The sequence below is a fragment of the Oncorhynchus mykiss genome, chromosome 25 (assembly GCF_057628025.1).
Source record: "Oncorhynchus mykiss isolate SJ-2025 chromosome 25, ASM5762802v1, whole genome shotgun sequence".
NCBI lineage: Eukaryota > Metazoa > Chordata > Actinopteri > Salmoniformes > Salmonidae > Oncorhynchus > Oncorhynchus mykiss.
Genome location: NC_143046.1, coordinates 50966446 through 50973121, shown reverse-complemented (window position 1 = coordinate 50973121; position 6676 = coordinate 50966446).

The following is a 6676-nucleotide window of genomic DNA, read 5'->3' as shown; positions in this document are numbered from 1 at the left end:
GACTACTGTCTCTCCACTTCCATTTTGAACAGCTGATCTTCCTTGTCTTCTAGGGTCATGGCAGTCTGACTTAAAGAGTCAGCCCTTATTAAAAAAGCATTACTCTTGAGAAGTGAGTCGATAATGCCTCGGCACGGAGGGAGGATATTTTGGTGTCTGGTCTGCCAATGGGCAGCCATTCAGAAGAGACAGAGGTAATGCGGAAGGGAGAGAGATAGCAGGGAGGGAGGATATTTTGGTGTCTGGTCTGCCAACGGGCAGCCATTCAGAAGAGACCAAGATAGTACGGAAGGGAGAGCGATAGCAGGGAGGGAGGATATTTTGGTGTCTAGTCTGCCAACGGGCAGCCATTCAGAAGAGACCGAGCTAATGCGGAAGGGAGAGAGATAGCAGGGAGGGAGAATGAGAGAATAAGGAAAGGGAGAAATTGTGTTGAGTGGTCTGGGTGAGGGTTCAGGGGCAGACGGTGGGCAACGACTAATTAAACAATTTGAGAATGGAGGGAGGGATAAAGAGAGATCGACAGAGAGATTCAATGCCAATTAAAGATTTGCAGGACTGAGGAACTGGAAGCGAGGTGTGCATCCGTTAACAGAATTAAGAGGTTAAGAGGTTGTGATCGATTTGGGATCTAGGCATCGGTTTTACTCCTAAACTTCCCTATACAACAGATACAACCCCTCCTCTATAATATAATAGATTAGAATCACTTTATTTTCTGCAGAGGGAACACCTCTAACTACACCACTTAGAGTACCTGTAGAGTGATGGGGGGACAATGGTTCCAAGGGGAACACACAACACACACACACACACACAGCTTTGTTTTAACACACTCAGATCCTCCACACTCATAAATCAGCAGGTCCAGGTTGTTGACATGGATGAAGTGTGCCACAAGATCTATGTACTCGATAAACCCGTCCGATAGCATGCGCTATGATGAACCACCTCCCCAGTGACTGATTGCATCATGCCCCCACTCGTAAATCAACCAGCGACAACCCCTCTGCCCCCTTCTCTTACCACCACTACATGCTTTTGAGGAGTACATACACATGCATGCAGGGACACACACTTGACAGACAGATGTCAAATACACCCTATGTCCTTATTGTCCCATCTATCTATGTCCTTATGTGCCTATTGTCGTCTCCTGTCCAGTCCAAGTAAGACAATGATAAAGTAAGCATGCCCACTTTGTCTTGGCTAGGGAGACTGTCTCACGGCAGCAGCAAGGGCTATGCCAGTCTGCCCTGTGTATGTGTGTGCCCGTAAATTTGAACATTTGTCTGTGTGGATGTGTGTGTTTGTGCTGCGTGCGTATGTGTATGGTGTATGTCTGGCTGTTTGCGTGCGTGTGTGTGTGTATGCGTCCATGCATGTATATGTGTGTGTGCATGTCTATGTACACTCAGGGGTTAAATTGGTCCAGGTCCCCACAGGCACGAGACCCTGCACTTAAAAAAGGTTTTTAATATTTTTTTCAATTTTCACCAAAAATTACATACATGTATCCAAATCTAACTGCCGGTAGGTCAGAACCTGAAGTAAGGATATGCATATTCTTGACACCATTTGAAAGGAAACACTTTGAAGTTTGTGGAAATGTGAAATTAATGTAGGAGATTATAACACATTAGATCTGGTAAAAGATAATACAAAAAAAATGCATTTAAAACAATTTTGTACCATTTTGTTTGAAATGCAAGAGAAGGCCATAATGTATTATTCCAGCTCAGGTGCAGTTTAGATTTTGGCCACTAGATGGCAGCAGTGTATGTGCACAGTTTTAGACCGATCCAATGAACCATTGCTTATCTGTTCAAAAGGGTGTATCAAGACTGCCCAAAAGTACTTCATTGGGTTATTATTTTTTTTTCAAGTTAATAATTGTGCACTCTCCTCAAACAATAGCATGGTGTTATTTCACTGTAATAGCTACTGTAAAATGGACAGTGCCATTAGATTAACAAGAACTTTCTGCCCATATCAGATATGTCCTGGGAAATGTTCTTGTTACTTAAAAACTCATGCTAATCACATTAGCCTACGTTAGAGACCATGCTTTTACAATGGAAAGTATAAGGGCATACTGGAAATTAGCTCCCTGGATGCAATTCCTATGGCTTTCCACAGGGTGTCAGCAGTCTGTTCAGTCATGTTCAAGGTTTCAGGCTTGTAATTTTAAAAACGAACAAGATATATCAGTTTTAGTACAGGAACACAGTCTTGGAAATGGCATGCTTTCGCTGTAATAGCTAATGTAAATCAGACAGTGCAGTTAGATTAATAAGAATTTAAGCTTTCAACCGATATAAGACACTTACATGTACCTAAATGTTTAATATCCATAATTTGTATGATTATTTATTGAATTGCGCGCACTCCAGTATCACCGCTTGTGGGACACCAAACCTAAAAGGTTTGAAGGCCCTGCGAAACAAGTGTCCTGTCCAGGGGGTGTACTTGTACATCAAGCTGCCTCACGCTGCAGAAACATTCTAGCTTAGACAAGGCTACTAACTTTTACTTCTGAACCGGTGTGGCTTATGTACTCACCGGTCTGCTTGCCCTTCATGTGGTAGAAGAAAGATATGCAGTAAGGGAAACGACCAGAGCCCTTGGGGCCCCTGGCAGCAGTCACGTTGTAGAGGGGGGACAAGAGACGGGCAGTGTCCCCCATGACCCGGGGACTAGAGGCCTCAATGTACATGTAGCAACCTAGATGGGTGGTAGAGGGGAGACAGAGGATTTGGTCCCCTTTTATATGTGGGTTTATCTGTAAATCATTGTGAATTCTGCATGCCACAAATAGGTATGAGAATTGTAAGTGCTATGAAATAATGTGTACCTACGTTAGTATATTCTCATCGGCCCTGTGTCAAAAGTTTCAAAAATATGTTGAGTAGGTTTTAGGTCCTTTTTGGATCATTACTGCTCAAAAGACCTGGACCCATATACCAAAGTGTCTAATAGTAGGAGTGCTGATCAGTGTTGCCTTTTAAGCCATCAACAATAAAAGGGGGGACCTGATCCTAGATCAGAAATGCTGCAGCTCCACACTTGAAAATGAGAATAAAGGTTGCTTATCATTATCCATTCTGAAGATTCCCCACAACAAAATCCCCTCCGAGGCTTTACATTAAGGTTGAACACTAACAGTTTTGTAGCTTCAATGAGGCTTAAAGACTTGTGTCAGTTCCTCAAGAGCCTATGCAAATCCCAATGGTGGAGTAACTAACACTTTATTACTATATAAAGAGGTCATTGCATTTTGGATGACTGTCATGGGGCTCTATGTAATCAGCAATGCTAATATTATATTAGCATGTGTAATATGGATAAACATTCAAGGACATTTTGTATTTGTAGTGTACAAACTTTATATGATGAACAGGAATGACATTAGGCCATGCCTCACGTCTTCTGATATGCTACTGCTACAATATATTATTAAAAATGTAAACATTTTTACCCCTTCCATCACAAAAAGGTTTCCTGTCTGAACATTTACACAAGCAGCTCAGTATATGCGTATTCTGAGAAAAGATATGCATCATGTCACAGGAGTTCCTCGAAGAACCTGTTAAGAGGAGTTTCTCGAGAAACCTTTGTGACCTGGGAAGGATCCCCCTTTGTGGCCATTTTTAGAACATCAAAAAGTTATTCCAGGCTCCTTTACATCTAAGAGTGTAACCTACCTTCTTTGGTGCCACTCCTGTCCATCTCTGGGCCGGTATTGGATGAACGCTTGGGGTTCTGTGTCAGGTGGTTCTGTCTTGTCCAATCAAAATTGTCGCCCCGGTCCTGGGAGAAACCACAGATGTGCTTGTCCTCAAAGCCACAAACATGGTCTGTCAGAAAGAGAAATGTGAAGAAAGAAGGTGTTAAAGAAAGAGTGATTCAGAGCTAATGAGCAATAACATTGCGAGATGAAAAAGAGGGAAGAGTGAGGGATCACAGAGAGAGGAAGAGACAAGAGGAAATAGTGAGGGATCACAGAGAGAGGAAGAGGGAAGAGTGAGGGATCACAGAGAGAAGATGTGAGAAAAAAGAGGGACACATTATCAAGACAGTATGAAAGAAAAAAATGAGAGATATAGTAAGGAAAGCCATAGCGGGAGAGACTAAGAGAAAAACAACTTAGGAGAGACAGTTTGAACATTTAAAATGACCAGCTAATCACATGGGCAACCCCCCTTCAATCAGCATTTAGCATTTCAGCAATAATTTGCTGTCTGTTTCAACTCAATCACACAAACTAATGAAAAACAATCCTCCAACCATCCACGCAGTTGCTACTAACAACAACTATCACATCAATTTCAACCCATTACATGAATCCATTGTGTTGTGGAAAACTACTGTCATGACTGTCTGTGAGGATCACAATGGGTCAGATCAGCTTGGCAACGGCTGACAGTAACCAGACCCTCTCCCACTCGCAAAGGGGGGAGGAGGGAACTGCCGGGTTGAAAGCTCACACTTGGTTGTAAATTAAGCAGGAGAGGACTCGCTCTTCAACTTTAGTATCAACCAAAGGAATGTCTGTTCCCACCCAAACTCTAACATTCAAAAAGTGAACTAATGTAATAATATTTCTAACATAACAATATGAATGTAATGTTGTTTTTAAATTTGTGATGTTCTTAAAAACTGTATGGATGAAATGCTGTAACTTGAAAAGTACAGTTGAAGTTGGAAATTTACATACACTTAGGTTGGAGTCATTAAAACTCGTTTTTCAACCACTCCAAAAATGTATTGTTAACAAACTATAGTTTTGGCAAGTCGGTTAGGACATCTACTTTGTGCATGACACAAGTCATTTTTCCAACAATTGTTTACAGACAGATTATTTCACTTATAATTCACGGTATCACAATTACAGTGGGTCAGAGGTCAGAAGTACAGTGCCTTGCGAAAGTATTCGGCCCCCTTGAACTTTGCGACCTTTTGCCACATTTCAGGCTTCAAACATAAAGATATAAAACTGTATTTTTTTGTGAAGAATCAACAACAAGTGGGACACAATCATGAAGTGGAACGACATTTATTGGATATTTCAAACTTTTTTAACAAATCAAAAACTGAAAAATTGGGCGTGCAAAATTATTCAGCCCCTTTACTTTCAGTGCAGCAAACTCTCTCCAGAAGTTCAGTGAGGATCTCTGAATGATCCAATGTTGACCTAAATGACTAATGATGATAAATACAATCCACCTGTGTGTAATCAAGTCTCCGTATAAATGCACCTGCACTGTGATAGTCTCAGAGGTCCGTTAAAAGCGCAGAGAGCATCATGAAGAATAAGGAACACACCAGGCAGGTCCGAGATACTGTTGTGAAGAAGTTTAAAGCCGGATTTGGATACAAAAATATTTCCCAAGCTTTAAACATCCCAAGGAGCACTGTGCAAGCGATAATGTTGAAATGGAAGGAGTATCAGACCACTGCAAATCTACCAAGACCTGGCCGTCCCTCTAAACTTTCAGCTCATACAAGGAGAAGACTGATCAGAGATGCAGCCAAGAGGCCCATGATCACTCTGGATGAACTGCAGAGATCTACAGCTGAGGTGGGAGACTCTGTCCATAGGACAACAATCAGTCGTATATTGCACAAATCTGGCCTTTATGGAAGAGTGGCAAGAAGAAAGACATTTCTTAAAGATATCCATAAAAAGTGTCGTTTAAAGTTTGCCACAAGCCACCTGGGAGACACACCAAACATGTGGAAGAAGGTGCTCTGGTCAGAAGAAACCAAAATTGAACTTTTTGGCAACAATGCAAAACGTTATGTTTGGCGTAAAAGCAACACAGCTGAACACCATCCCCACTGTCAAACCTGATGGAGTCTGCAAAAGACCTGAGACTGGGACGGAGATTTGTCTTCCAACAAGACAATGATCCAAAACATAAAGCAAAATCTACAATGGAATGGTTCAAAAATAAACATATCCAGGTGTTAGAATGGCCAAGTCAAAGTCCAGACCTGAATCCAATCGAGAATCTGTGGAAAGAACTGAAAACTGCTGTTCACAAATGCTCTCCATCCAACCTCACTGAGCTCGAGCTGTTTTGCAAGGAGGAATGGGAAAAAAATGTCAGTCTCTCGATGTGCAAAACTGATAGAGACATACCCCAAGCGACTTACAGCTGTAATCGCAGCAAAAGGTGGCGCTACAAAGTATTAACTTAAGGGGGCTGAATAATTTTGCACGCCCAATTTTTCAGTTTTAGATTTGTTAAAAAAGTTTGAAATATCCAATAAATGTCGTTCCACTTCATGATTGTGTCCCACTTGTTGTTGATTCTTCACAAAAAATACAGTTTTATATCTTTATGTTTGAAGCCTGAAATGTGGCCAAATTGGTCGCAAAGTTCAAGGGGGCCGAATACTTTCGCAAGGCACTGTACATAGAAGTACATACACTAAGTTGACTGTGTCTTTTAAACTGCTTGGAAAAATCCAGAAAATGATGTCATGGCTTTAGAAGCTTCTGATAGGCTAATTGACATAATTTGAGTCAATTGGAGGTGTACCTGTGGATGTATTTCAAGGCCTACCTTCAAACTCTTTGCTCGACATCATGGAAAATCAAAAGAAATCAGCCAAGACATCAGAAAAAAATTGTAGACCTCCACAAGTCTGGTTCATCCTTGCGAACAAT